The sequence below is a fragment of the Notamacropus eugenii genome, chromosome X (genome assembly GCF_028372415.1).
Source record: "Notamacropus eugenii isolate mMacEug1 chromosome X, mMacEug1.pri_v2, whole genome shotgun sequence".
NCBI lineage: Eukaryota > Metazoa > Chordata > Mammalia > Diprotodontia > Macropodidae > Notamacropus > Notamacropus eugenii.
The window spans coordinates 97,107,175-97,122,567 of record NC_092879.1 but is presented as its reverse complement, the minus strand read 5'-3'; positions in this window follow the sequence as shown (position 1 = coordinate 97,122,567).

Sequence of the window (15,393 nt, the reverse complement as noted above, 5' to 3'; positions counted from 1 at the left end):
AAAGCCTGGAAGACCATGGCCAGACACATAGCAAAGAGGATTGTCGTTAAGGTCCAGCTTGAATCACAGTTCCTGTAACATTGTTTTCATCTCTGAGACTCAGTAATTCTGTGACCAGTCCCCGGACACTCATGTGTCTTGCTGCTGGCCTACATCTTGTTTAATCTGTACTTTCTCTAGGGCTCCCCTGGCACTAAGACTCTGGAAGGACCCTGGTGATTGGCCACTCAGCTCTGGCTTCCCCTTCAGGCACTTCATGTGGCCAGTCCTGGGAAGCTCCATCCTCCCACGGCCTACTCAGGATCTGAGTGTCTGGCCATCCTGACGTGTTGGGGGAGGAGGGAGAGCCAAGCCGATCAGTCAACCAATAAGTATTGATTAATCATCTACTATGTGTCAGGCACTGTGCTAAGCACTGGGGATACAAGGCAAAGACAAAAATAGCCCCTGCCCTCAGGGAGCTCCTGGTCAGTGGAGGAGGCCACATAGGTATAGAATGCATACAAAGTTTACACAAGGTAGTTGGTGGGGAACCAGAAAACACTTCAGGGAGAAGGGGCCCTCAGCTGAGTCTTGAAGGAAACCAGGGATTCTGAGAGGCCTGAGTTGAGGAGGGATTGGCAGAGGTGAGAGCTACTGCATCCTCCAGAAGGGCAGCAAGTAGGCCTGAAAAGGGGGACAGATGCCAGTGGGTGAGGCGCTCTAAATGTTGGGCCCTGGAGGTGAGGGATGCACTATTGGTGTAGATAGGCTCAGGTCACAATACCTCCACTTGGGTGTGGTTTAAGGCCAGCTGAGAGGTTGCCAGGTGGCTCAGTAGCTAGAGCTCTGGCCTGGGTAACAGGAAGGAAGCTTCCTTTTGTTTAATACAAGACACAACATTCTCTGCAACTTAGTTTTAGAGAGCAGTCTAGAGCACCAAGAAGTCAAGTGACTTATTCAGGGTCACCCAGGGTGCATTTGAGACAGGACTTGAGCTAAGTTTTTCCTACTTCCAAGGAGCCTTCCCTGGGAGTGGAATAACCAGACAAAAACCAAACCAATCCCTGCCCCCAAGAAGCTTCCATTCTAGTGCGGAGAAAAGGCCTTTGTACTCCTACTATATAACTCTTGTCTCACTCCTCCCAGAAATCCTCCAAAGAGAATCTCTTAACAACTAGAAGCCTGCCTGCTTTCCTTCCTCCCTTCCTTCCTCCCCTCCCTCCCTTCCTTCTTTTCATTCTTCCTTCCTACAGGTCCTCTCCATGACCCCAGTGCCAGGGTATCTGTCATCCATTCCTCTGGCCCTTTCCCCTACCCCTGCCCTGATTGCTAGTCCAGAAATAGCAGGTAGGCTTCATATTTAGATGGGACAGGCCAACTAAACCTCAGGACCCGGAGGATAATGGTCAGTTCCAATGAGGGAAGCACTAGGGCCTGTCAGGCCTGCTCTGGTGCTGCCCTGGGAGAATAGTGAATTCAGCGTCACAGGAATACAATCTGGCTCATCCCCTTTATTTTACAGAAAAGGGAACTGAGGAAAAGTGACTTATACAAGGTGATATAGGGAGTGAGCTGTAGGGTAAGGATTTGAACTGAGACAAACTTTAGTTTCCTAACAAGTTTGCTTAAGACCGTTACCATAGACCATTCCATCATAAGCTCTCACCCAGACTATCTCAATAACCTCCTAACTGGCCTCTCTGCCTGAAGGTTCTCTCCTGTTCAATCTATCCTCCAAACAGCTGCTGAAGTCACAGGCCTAAAGCACAGGTCTAACCACATCACTCCCATGCTCAAGAAACTCCAGCGGCTCCCTATTATCTCTAGGGACAAATATAAACTTCTCCTTCGCAGTCTGATCTCTCTGTTCAGATGCATTGTACGTTTCCCTTCATATACTATAGTCTGCTTATTGATCCCTGTACACATGATTCTGTCTCCAGCTTCTGGGCCTTTGTACAAGTTGTTGCCCATACCTGGAATGCCTACCCTCCCACCTCTTCATTCACAGGCTCAGCTATACTTCCTGCACCTTCAACAGGCCTTCCTTGAACTCCCAGATTGTTAATGCTGCCCTGCCCTTCTGAAATGGCTTTGTGTTTACTCTCTGTATTTTTTTTCCTATGGCTGTGTACTTTTTATATTCCTTGAACAGGATCTAAGAGGCCTGCCATGTTTTGATCACCCCAAACCCTGTAGTAAAACATTTGGCCTAGAGCACACATACTTAATAAAGTCCAGTTGAAATGAAAATGGAAATAATCATCTTTATCCAGCTTTCTTCAGAGGGGCCAAGCTGGAGGAGCCAGACAAACAAATGCATTATAGAGCGCTCAGAAGAAAAGAGAGACCTTGTTAATGTTGTCATACCTACAGCTGATACCACTGGGCACCAGGATGTTCAGTCAAGAAAAGCATGTAAAGACAGTGTGTCACAGTGAAAAGAGGACCAGCTCGGGATAAAGACAACTCAAGTGGGAATTCCACTGCTGCCACTTACTCCAATGACCTTAGATAAGGACCTCTGGACTCAGTTTACTTTTTTGTAAAGTGAGACAGTCAGATTCCATGGCCTCTGAGATCCCTTCCACTCCCAGACTACTTATCCTTCTCTTTGCAGAGGGCTAGCGTTGGTTCTGTATGGCTAGGCCCATAGTTGGCCATTTCTTCCATCCTCCACAAAGTACCTGTGGGATCAAATCCAGACTTGTTTGTTGGCCTTTCTCAGATGTCCTTCCTTCCCTGATATTTCTTTGCTCTAAGAAGATATTTTATATTTCCTTAGATGTTTGTTGTTGTTCTTCATCCTCCACTCTTGAAGAGGACCATGACATTAGGAAGGTGATGTCATGACATGCAAGTGAATTGGATTTAAGTGAGGGAGGGCTGTGCAAAGTCACCAGCCTCACTTTCTCCTCTGCCCTGGATGCAATGGGACACCTTGATCTTTTTAAGCTAAGGTCTTTCCCAGGTCTCACTTTGTCAGGGGCAACACCCTTTCAGTAAGTAAGGCTAGGTAAGAAATGAGGCAAAGAATGGCCTTTTTTCACCCAGTCAAAAAAAAAATCAATCTGGGAGGGGTGTAGAAGACCCTTAGGTTTTCTGGTCAAAACAAACAATTGCTATTTACACTCTGAGCCATCAGGGCCCAAACAATGACTAAGTGAGGCTTGGACTGGGACCTATTGTTGGCCAGTCAGTGAGAGCTAGAGTGACTTGGGTTTAAGGCATGGTCTATAAAAAAGAAATCTAGCCTAAAAATCCCAAGATATCTCGCTAGGTTTCAGTCATCAAAATTTATATTCCTTTGCACAGAGAGAAAGGAGGGATGGGAGGGAAGAAAGGAAGGAAGGAAGGAAGGAAGGAGCCAGTTGCTACTAACAGCATGTAAGCCCAGTGAAGGCAGAGGCTTCAAATTCCTAGTGCCTGACTCAATGCCAGCTGTACTTGTGGAAATGAATTGAACAACTCTTGGAGAATAAAACTAGAAAGGATTATGCTCCTTACTTGGAGGTGGGCAACTTGAAGCTTTGGGAAGGGAGACAACTTGCCTTGGGGCACACATAGCTAGGAAGTAGGGAGCCTGAATCCAAAGCTCAAGTTCCTGCCACCAAGTCCATGATCACAGGACTATAGAACTGAGAGCTGGAAGGCACATGGGAGATCATTAAATCTAACCTCAGTCACTGGGGAACCAAGATCACACAGCTAAATGTCACAGGTGGAATCTGAACCAAGATCTCTTCACTTTAAACCTAGTGTTCTTTCTATGATGCCACACTTTGGGCAATGACGATGGTGAATAATCATGGTGTCTGAGGACACTAAAGGCCCTTCCGGATGACCTCCCACCCAGTACAGCCCTGCTAGATGGGTTATCTACCTAGCCTCTGTGTACCTGCCTTCAGCGAGAGGGATGTTATTATCTCAAAGGCAGATCCCTTACTTTGTAGATTGCTCTACTGCTTAACCATCTCCTCTATGAAGCCCCAGAATGCCTCCTTGCAACTTCAACTCAATCTCACAAATGTTTATTAAGCATCAACTGCATATGATAGGAGAAATGAAGGCCACCCATGTTCTGTTCTCTGTGACCAAGCAGAATGAGTCCGATCCACTTTCACAGGACAGCTCTTCACACATTGGGGGTGGTCATCTCCTCCTCCCCAATTATTTTCCTTCTTCAGTTGAAACATTCTCAGTTCCTTGTATTGATCCCATTAGATTCCAGAAAGTCAGACTCAGAAAGGCCCTCCATGGTATCCAGTCAAAGCTCTCCTGTCCTTCCAAAAGAGTGTCCTGGGAGCCAAAGACACAAGGCCCTGGGTATTTATTTGACTTAGACTTAGACTTCTGCCATATTTTGATCGAGTGTTCAAGTGTAGCCTAAGCACCACTGTGATGGCTCTCCAAAGAAAAGGCCAAGTTTGGGTTCCCCAATAGCAGAGAAGGCCACAGCTGACCAGGAGAATTGGAGTCATCTTTCAGAGGCTTCTCATGGCCAGGCTGAGCTCACAACACCATTAGAAGCTTGGAGGAATTTCAAGGGTTACTACCAAGGGGAGACTTGGCTGGAATAAAGTGCTGGCCTGAGGAAGTAAAAACAGCCTTGGGCCATGCAGGGCGGTAAAGTAACGAACTGCAAAGGAAAGAAGAGGCTAGGTGGAATCCACTGGCAATCTCAGGAAGAAGAGTGCCCCATAACATGGCAGTGGAGCCAAGGCCTATCCTTGGGTTTGCTATCAATCAACCAACCAACGAGCATTTATTAAATGCTTGCTATGTGGTAGAGGCTAAGGACACAAAGAAAAGCAAAAACTCAGTCCCTGCCCTGGGAGAGTGTACCTTTTAATAGGGTGGTGGCCAGACATGTAAATAAGTCAGTACAAGCTATGTAGAGACTAGATGGAAGGTAACCCAAGAGGGGACAGCCCTAGTCCTGAAGGGGCCCAGGAAAGACCTCCAGCAGAAAGTGGGATTGGAGCAAAGTCTCAAATAAGTTTCTGAAGAAGCTGGTACTGTCCACTCAGCATCTAGGATGACTAGACGCTCTGAAGGAGCACCGGCCTACCAGCCTAACTGCACCTGAGTGGGAATTCTCCTATGGACAAGGGGGTGAGAGTCCAGACTCATGCTTGCAGACCTCCAACGAGGGGCAGCCCACTCTTTCCTAAGGTGATTCTTCTTTCCATAGATCCTGACCCTGTCTCCCTCTAACCCCCTATCCCTGGCCTCATTGCTGTTCCTAGGTCTGCCCTCTGGAGACAAATGGAACAATCTAATACCCGGTCCCCTCCACGTGACAATTCTTCAAATATCTGAGCACAGTTATCACATCCCCAACACTGAGTCTTCTGTCCTTTAGGCTAAACATCAATGTTCTTTCAACCCATCCACACATGGCATCATCTCAAGCCAAGATGGAGGAGCATCACTGAATTTAAAACTTGGAAGGATCCTTTCAGAACACCTAGTCCAAGGCCTTGTCTCTTTAACCTATATATGATGATTATAAAACAGAGAAAAACAACTTACTTACATTTTGTTCATGGAAACCATTCCATTTCTTGAACTCCTCGCCCTAACTGGATCTCATCTTCACAGCACCAGGTCAGAGGCAGGTCTCCCAATGACATCCCTCCCCCTCCCCCCCCCCCCCCCCCGCCCTATTGTCCTATCCCTCAAGCTGGTGGGTTGCTGACTTCCCCTGACAACGTCCGGGGCTGGACGCGTGCCTTGTGGCTTTTGACATAAGCAAAAGGCTAAGAATAGAGCAGAGGATTGTGTGAAAGTAGAGAGCTAAACCAATATCTCCATGCAATAGTGAGGTGCTGTTGATTGATGGACCCACTGTACTGAATGAAGGTCATCTACTCTGGCTGAGGCATTAAAATGTCAGACTAGGGGGCCAATTCTAGGCAGCTCCTTTGTACCCCAACTCCCAAGGCAATGACTCAGTATGCCAGCTGAGCCTATGTGGCACCTTGGAGGGCCTGGAAATAGGAGACGCTGAGGAGGCAACACCCAGCGGGGGCCCCATGCCCTGAATCCAGGTGTGGAGTAAATAGCATACTTGCCTCTGGTCTCTGCGCAGCAGGGCTGGTGACTGCACCAACCGTGACTCCCCTGGGTTTGGTAATGCTTTTCACTTCTTGTACACAAATCAGAGGGTGCTGAGAGGAAACGAGAGGGAGAGCGCCCCTTCCAAGAGAGATGCTGTTCATCCTTAACTACACTTTCTGTAGCTACCCTCCATCACCATAAGGCTTCCTGGCAGGTCATTTGGCCTCACACTAGGCATCAGCACCCTCACCTGTAAAATGGAGAAGCTGGATTCATTGACACCCAAGGTCACAGTCAGACATTGGGACCCAGGAATCTAGAGCCCAGACAAGACAGAGAAGGCATTCTCAAGGCCAGCTGGGGTCAGAAGACAGGATTCCAGTCCCTGATCTGACATTGATGAACTAGGATCCTGGGAAAACACTTTCCTCTTTTTGGATCTCACTTTCTTCATCTCTAATTTGGATTAAACTATCTCAGTGGTCCCTTACAGCACTAAAGCTTATGATCCAATCCTTTTTAAGGCCCATTAATAAAGAATTTGTATTCTTAGGAGATAGATAATTTTGTGCCAGCTTCAATTCACAGCTGGGACTTTGGTGGTACTGTCAGGATTCTCCAGAGTAGAGAACTATAAGGAAAATGGAGTTCCAGATACTTTCTGGTCCCATCAGTCTCCTGCAGCTCACAGAATAAGTGGCAGAGGTGATCAGGGGAACCCCTGCTTTGATGGACTGGGATACCTCCCATGAAATTGGATATGTCCTCTGGCTTCTTGCTAAGCAACACACCCTATTTCCCAGTATTCACCATGGATTCTTACTGGGGCCTTTCCACAGGCCCTCCCAGATTACAGCCAGTTTACTTTGCATACATCTTCTATGCTTGTAGTGGTTACCCTCTGTCTCTCTTGTTAGATCATGAACTCCTTGAGGGCAGGGACAATAGGTGCCTTTCTTGTAATTCCAGGGTTTAGCACAGAGCCTGGTGAGTAGTAAGTGCTTAATAAATGCATCTGGACTTGACTTCTTGAGCAGAGCAAGGGAGTGATCAGGATAACTTTCTGGTTTCCCCAAAACAGAAGGGTAGAATCATTTCTCCAACTCTTATAATTCAAACAGGGGATGGTTGCTTCTGACAAGGATCCATTCTTCTGACTCTCAGTCGACAGGCAGTCATCTCTGGTGCAGGCCCTTGTCACAAGTGACTAAGCAGGACACCCTGTCCTTTCATCATTCTTTTTTCATCTCTGCCTTAAGACCCTCAGTTTTTTTCCCAGGCCATTTTCTTGCACTGGAGAAAAGAGGACTCAGGACAGAACCTTGAGGTACACTCATGGTTAGTAGGCACTACATAGATAAAGAACCAGAAAAAGGAAACTGAGAAAGTATGATCAGATAGGTAGGGGGAGGACCAGGAGAGTGTCACAAAAACCTAGAGAAGAGACAGCACCCAGGAGGAGGTGGTGACTGCCAGGGTAAAAACTAAAGATAGGGCAAGAAGGAGGAGGACTGAGAAAAGGGCATTGGGTTTGGCAATTTCTTAATTGGTAGGCATTGACAGTCACTTTCCTTCTACACCAGGCTGTACTTTTGACTCTCTGGACTTTCCCTACCATGCCACAGAAACCTCTATACCTTGAAAGGTCCCTCTACCCCTGGGCTTCACACATTGAAAGTAATCTCTGATCCTGTAATTCCTCCCTCTGAGTGATGGATTCCCTCCCAGAACCCCAATTTGAAGGAAGGCCAACAACTTTAAAATATATCATTATACCACAGCAATTCTGAAAACCAAAGAAAATGTTTAAAACTAAAAGCAGAATAACTTGATTGAACAACTCAAACTAAGAATTTTTTTAAATAGGCAACCCATTACCTAATTTGATTCAAAAAGAAAGATGAAAAGGAAAATTTCAGAATAAAAACTAAAAAAGGAAAATTCACACAAATTAATAAGAAATAAAGAAAAATATTAGAAATTATTTTGCTTGGACTCTTGGGTCACATGCACAACAAGAGAGTGGACTTGACATTTTCTCTGACCGCCATGACCTACCAAACTTCTTCCAAACAGAAATTATGCACCAAAGAGAAAGCAAGTTTGGCTATTTCCATGATCTAAGAACTCAATCAAAAGGAAGGTTAAAAATCCATACACAGGAACTGACACTCACTGACCCTGAGTTCACTCAGCATCTCTCTCACTACCTTCCATGCTATTGGCAGTGAGGTCAAACTAGGAGACCCAAGAGCATAATAAAGGCTTACATCAAAACTAAGCCCTGAACACTGTTCTTGTCTCCCACTTTCCAGTGCCATGGAAGCATGGGCTTCATGCTTCAGAAGTTTGCTTGAGCTTCACCAGCCAGCTTGGCTGCAGCCCTTCAAGAGCAAAAGTCTGCTGGGGGGAGCAGCCCAGAAGTACTAGCACTGCAAAGCTCTCAACTGTTGGTCCCAGGCCAGAGAACTAAGGAACAAAGGGAGTTGGGCATGTCATGAAGACAGAATGCCGTGCATGTGGGTAGCTCTGCATCACTCCACTAAGCCTGAGGGAAAGAGCACAGAATCCAGCTAGGGCCATTTTCTGGTCACCCAAAAGTCAGTTGGGCAGATACTTAGGCTGGTGCTAAGCATGAGAGGAAGCTGAGATGCTGAGATTCAGCCCCTAAGGAAAAACAAATAGAGAGAGGGAGGCTGAAAGTGAATAATAATAAGGAAAAACAAGGTGGGGGGAAGAGGAGACACTGAAATTATCAAAGATAATTTCAAAGAAGAAGAGATCTCAAAGACCTTGAACATAAACAGATAAATCAACAACAACCAAAAAAAACAGTAACAGAAGGGAGTACGGCCTCCAGAGCTAGGAAACAAGTTCAAGCACCTACAAATAAATACTACAAAAATGAAGGGCAAACTACTTGAGGAGCTTAGGATGGATACTTTGGAAGCCTTGATTGTATAAAGAATGGAGAGAAAAGAGAGAGACCAGATGATCATAAATGTCATGAATCAGAGAATGAAGTTCTTGAGTAAATAGAAAAAGATGGATAATGAAATCCTTTTTGGAAAGGAGCACCAAAATGAAATTGAAAGTAGTGCACAGGAGTGACTAAAAGGGAGAAGACAAATGGGGAATCTAAGTGAGATTAAGTGAGAAAAAGAAAGAGGGGGGAAGAAAGTGTAACCAGACAAAAGCAAGAGAGAGGAAAAAATCAATGAAACTCTATAGAGAAAAAGGTAATGAATGAGAACAGGAGATTAGAAGAGCGGAGGGGAAGACAGTGGGAACAGAGCTACCTTAAAAGGAGATTAAAGTAAAATAATTAAAGGAACAAAATACTATGTTTATAGAAGAAGAGGGGGAAATAATAATTAAAAAACAATTTTATAGACAGATGGAGGAAAATAGAAACCCAACTCTTAAAACTTTAAATGTGAATGGATTAAACAATTCAATAAAATGAAAAAGAGTGACAGATTGGTTAAGACAACAAAACCCTACAATCTGTTGCTTACAAGAAACACTTTTGAAAAACAAAGACATACACAAACTAGAACTAAGGGGACGGAAAAATATTTACTATGCATCCAATGAATCCAAAAAATCCAGAGTTGCCATTATGCTATCAGAAAAAGCAAAAGCAAACATTTCAAACATAAAAAAAGGACAAACAAGGAAGGTATATATGCTGAAAGCATCAACAGACAACAAACAAATATCAGCAATAAACTTATATACTGTAAGTATCTTAGCATTCAAATCCATGAAGGGGTAAAAGAAGACATGGTGAAGGATGGGACCTAAGAGATGTGAGATAAAGAGGGGGAAGAAGGAAATCTCAGCAAATAACTTTCTTTATATTTGTTTGAAAGGGTGCAGTGGGAGTCTTGAGGAGAGATGAGGTTCGGAACAGTCACTGTGGAGAGTGGGAGAGTGAATTGATGGGAGAAGTGCTAAAGGATTGACTTGCTACAATGAGGGCCCCGTTGGTATTATGAAACATAAGTTTGTAGTGGACCTAGTCAGCACAATTTCATGATTTCCTCTAGCTCTACTGAGCAGCATGCGAACAGGATCAAAGGAAGAGCCTGGTGGAAGTAACCCAAGATTGGGACTTGACAAGGTGGGGTTGTTGATGGAACTAGGGGGCAAGGGATTTGAGCATAGTTGCTAGAATAAAAATGAACAATTCACCAAGCTGTGAAGACAGAAAAGGGAGGAGAGTGTAGCCAGCACTGGAGGATAATCTGGGAAAAAACTGAGGGTGGAGGAATATTGGAGGTCATGATGATGACAAAGATCAGGGTTAGTTACGGGGGCTTAAGGCAGAGATGAAGAAAGAATGATGAAATGACAGGGAAGTCCTGCTTGGTCCCTAGTGACTTAGAGACTGCACCAAAGATGATTACCTATTAACTGAGAGTCAGAAGAATGGGTAGGAAAGGGATCCAACAGTCCCAGGTCTCACACTACACTACCAAAAGCAGTCATCAAAATGACTCGGTATGGTTAAAAAGCATAGAGGTCGATCAGTGGACTAGATCAGATATATAACATACAGAAGCAAATGAACAGCCACTTAGTGTTCAATAAACTTTAAGACTCTAGCTCCCAGGGTAAGAGTCACTATCTGACAAAAATGGCTGGGAAAACTGGAAAGTCATATGACAAAAGTTAGGATTAGTCCAACATCTCACACCATGTGTCATGATAAGTTCAAAATGGATATATGATGCAGATATAAAGGATTGCATCATAAACAAAATATAAGAGAAGGCAAGAAATTTCCTGTTGGATCTATGGATAAGGGAAGAGTTCATGACTAAACAAAGGATGTAGAGGATCACAGAAGATAAATGAACAATTTTGATTACATAAAAATTTTAAAGTTCTTGCACAAACAAAACCAATGCAGCTAAAATTAGAAGTAAGTAACTGGGGAAAGAATCTCTGCACTAAGTTTTGCTGAAAAAGGTCTCGTATACAAGATTTATAAATAACTTATTTAAATTTATAAGAATAAGAACCATTATTTGATCAATGGTCAAAGAGTAAAATGAGTTAAACCAGGAGCATATTTATGCAATAACAACAGCATTCTAAAGGCAAACTGCTTTGCAAACCTTGATAACCATGATCAATGCAGTGACCAACCATAACTCCAGGGGGCAGATGATGAAACAGATTACTTACCTCCTGAGAAACAGAGGCATTAGACTCAAGATGCAGAATGAGGCACACATTTTTAGACCTGAATGTGGGAATTTTGTGTCGCTTGGCTTTTCACATTTGTTACAAGGTTTTGTTTTTCTATGCTAGGGATGGGGCAGGGAAAGATAGAAGGGAGAGAAAGTAAATGCTTGCTCAAAGGAAAATGAAAAGTAAATTTGAAAACAAAAAGAAATGTTAATTTAAAGAAAAGTTTGAAGAAGAAAGACATCTAGCCCATAGATCATCAAGGACAAACGATATCTTAGAATATGAAATTTGCAGCACAGAACATAGAATATCAGGGCTGGAGAGTCCCTAAAATGTGTGTTCATCCTTCACTGCCAAAGAAGACCACGCCATCAGAGAAATGATGACATGACTTGCACTTGACTTTGTTTTGAGTGAGGGAGGGCTCTGCAGGTCACCAGCTTCACTTCTCCTCCAGAGCCATCTGAATCCAGTGACCAGATGTTCATCAGGATGACTGGAGATGACCCAGAATGAGGCAGTTGGGGTTAAGTGACTTGCCCAAGGTCACACAGCTAGTGAGTGTCAAGTGTCTGAGGTGAGATTGGAACTCAGGTCTTCCTGACTCCTGCACTAGTGCTCTAGCCACTGCACCACCTAACTGCCACTAGGGACCCTAAAATATGACTTAGCTCAACCTCCTCATTTTATAAATGGTCAACTGAGCTCCAGAGAGGAGAATGGGTTTGTCCAAAGTCCTGGAATGAATTAGTGGCAGATCTAACACTTGAATTCAGGGCTGGTTGTCAGCCTAAAGGTCTTCAAGACTGATTGCTAATGTGAAATCCATGGCTACATTATTAGATCTATAACACTGATCAACCCCTGAGGTGACTTATTTGGGTCTCTTGCCAACTTTTACAAAGGAAACTTCCACAGTAAGAGAAATGAATTCTCCAAAGTCTTTCATCAATCAAAGTTCAGTGGGGGTTGTGGAGATAGGTGGGACAAGGCTAGGTTGGGGTTCTGATCCAAGTCTAGCGACTGAAGCCTCTTCCTGTTGGGAGAATCTGCACTTGTCTGCTGCTTGGCCCCTTGGCGGAGGGGCTCACCCCAATCAATGCCTCTGGAGTCCCTCTTTGCCTGATTGCCCGATTTCCTTCTAGGATTAATTAGAACTAGTAGGAATAGTTTAGTAAGGATGACCCAAGTTAGGGATCCCAAAGTCCTCCCTTGTCCTCCTTTTTTTCTGGCAGTTTAGCTTCTATAGGTCCTTGTATTCTGGGACACTTTAAAAAAATTAACTTATTTTAAACTTAAATACACAATAAGAAAAGAAAAAGAAACATATTATAAACTTAAATATAAAATAAAAAAAGAAAAAACATTGCTACATGCACAGTAGAGAGGATTCAAAATAGCAATAAATTTCCATTTCCATAAAGCCTGTATAACAAATACTGCAAATTGTGTTCCTAGCTGTCCATCTTTCCTTTGCTTGTTAAGTTTTCTTTTGTTCTCTGCCGAGACACTTTCTTGACTTACTTTGTCCTTGGTGACTCCTTCCTGCTCTCTAGAGCTGGTTCATTGATATTATGTGACCTAAGGGCCGTCCCTTGTTGGGCTTCCATCTTCTCTTCTGTAGAAAGAGGGGCTTGAACTAGATGCTTTTGGAGAGTCCTTTCATATCTGATGTTCTCTGACCATTGATTCATAGGACCATAAACTTAGACATGCAAGGGACCTTAGAGATCATGGAGGCCAACCCTCCTGTCTTATAGAGGAAAGGGAGGCCCAGAGAAGGGGAGTGGTTTGCCCCAAATCACAGATAGTAAGCAGCTGAGGTAGGATTGGAAGCCAGATCCCCTGAGTGCCTATTCAATCCTCCTTTTTCCAATGAACCCCTTCCACCAGCAAGGGAAGGTTTACTGTGCTATTATTATTATTTAGTTGGAAGTTTCATTGGAGAAAAGGGAAAGAGGGTGAGCTTCAGGTGAAACCATAGGGATTTCTATTTTAGCCAATGGCTCCCTCTTGTGATCAGAGGGAGGATGACTTGGAAGGAAGGGAGGCTTTAGAACATACGCCCAGACTCTCTCTCCTAGACCCAGAGCTACATGTCAAAGACCCAAGTAGGCAGAAGAACAAAGCTTCCGTAAAGTTCCCAGCTGAGGGTCCTAGCAGCTCATCAAGTCTCAAAGCTCACACAAAACGAATGAGGCAAGGATGTAGCCTGCTTTGCGGAGACCAGTACAGTCACCATCTTCAAATGTAGCACTGAGAACGGAACATGATACTGCTACTGGGGACACGGAACTGCGACCTCCGTGGTTTGGGACACTAGACCTTTGGTAATTCATTCTAAGTTTACCTTTACCCTTTTGGTAGCTACATCATCCTATTGGATCACATTGAGACCCTTGAACGTTTTTCATATATGCTGCTTTCTGGCCACCTTGCCCTTATCTTAGATGGATGCAGTTGATTCCAGAACCTAACAACAATCGTAATAGCTCACATTGATCTAGAGTTTAAGATTGTCAAAGTGATTTTAATCCATGATTTCATCTGACCCTCACAACAATCCTGTTAGGGAAGTGCTAATATTCTCCCATTTTTTCACATGAAGAAACTAAGACCCAGAAAGGTAAAGGGACTTGCCCAGAGTCACAAAGCTAGTCAGTATCAGATGGGGAATCTGAGCCCAGGTCTTCCTGATTCCAAGTGGAACTCTTAATTCACTATTCCATGCTCTTTTTTTAAGGACTTTGTGTTTGTCCTGTCCTATACACAAAGATCATTAGTGGAATATTGGCATTAGAAAGGGATAGGCCTTCATTTCTGAGAGAAGCTCCTAATCCTAAATTCCTAAATGAGAAGGTCCTTGGAGGCAAGAATGATTTCGTATTTGTCTTCGCAGCCCCCGTCCTGACTAGCAGAGGGTCTGGTCTATGGTAGGTATACAATAAATCTTCACTGATTTATGAATAGATTAAAATAACTTTGCAAACAAGATGAAGGGTTAGACATTTTATCTGATCTTCATGACCTTACCAAAATAGGAATTTTGTGCCAGAGATAAAAGTAATTTCAGCTATCTCTACAATTTAGAACATCAAGAATGCCAAATTAGTTAAAATATTGACCTACTAACAGAGAAGGTTAAAATCCTTAACCTCTAACGGCTTAATCATCACCCCTTCACCCAGCACCTGGCACATTCTTGGCATCAGGATGGCAAAGCTGATCCAAAAGAAGGAAAAGAAAGTCAACTCTGTTTCTCCCTCCATCTTCCCCACTCCCAGGGCTAAGGAGAGGCAAAGAGCAGCAGTTTGCTCAAGCTGCAGTGAAGATAACTGGAGGAGTGGGAGCCTCCTGGGCCCCAACTGAGCAGGGTCAGGGAGTGGAGGAACAGAGAGAATAGGAGAAGGAAGTTACCCCTGTTTGGAGCAGAGCTCAGCTCTCTCCCCTGACACCCTGCCCCCGACTCTTCCCAGGGGCCCAGAAATCCAAATTCTAAAATGTAGAAATTTGTCCAGGTTACAAAAACAGCACATTGTGCCTCTTGGTCAGAGAGCAGAGGAACAGAAGAAACTAGGACAGGACACTGTGTGTGAGACTGTGGGGCCCTCCAATAAGCCTGAGGGAAAGTGAGGGAAAGCATCCAGCTGGGACCACTTCTGTCCTTCCAGAAATCACTTATGGCAGACATAGAGACAGGGGAACTATGAACTACTCCACATGGGAGGAAGCTGACTCTGAGATCCAGCCTCCAGGGAAAAATCAATCGAAGGGAAGGGAGTCAGAAAGCTATCAGCAGGGAAACATAAAGGAAAAAGTTTGGAATTACTAAAGATCTCAGGAAAAGAAAATTCAATGAAAGAACTTGTGCATAAGTAGATAAACTAACTGGGAGGATATAAATAGCACAAAGAAATATGGCCTGAAAATTAGAGAAAAGAGTCCAGGCATCTAGAATAAATATCACAAGACACAAGTAAAGGAATCAACATCAGATGAGGCAGAGAACCCTGCGGATCCCAAAGAGAGCATGGAGTGACAGCAGAATGTTCCTGAATGATTCAAGAAGAAAAGCAAAATTTATGGCCTGCAAAGCAGAAATAACAGGCAGAATAGAAAAAAAAAAAACCCTTGAATTTGATGTGG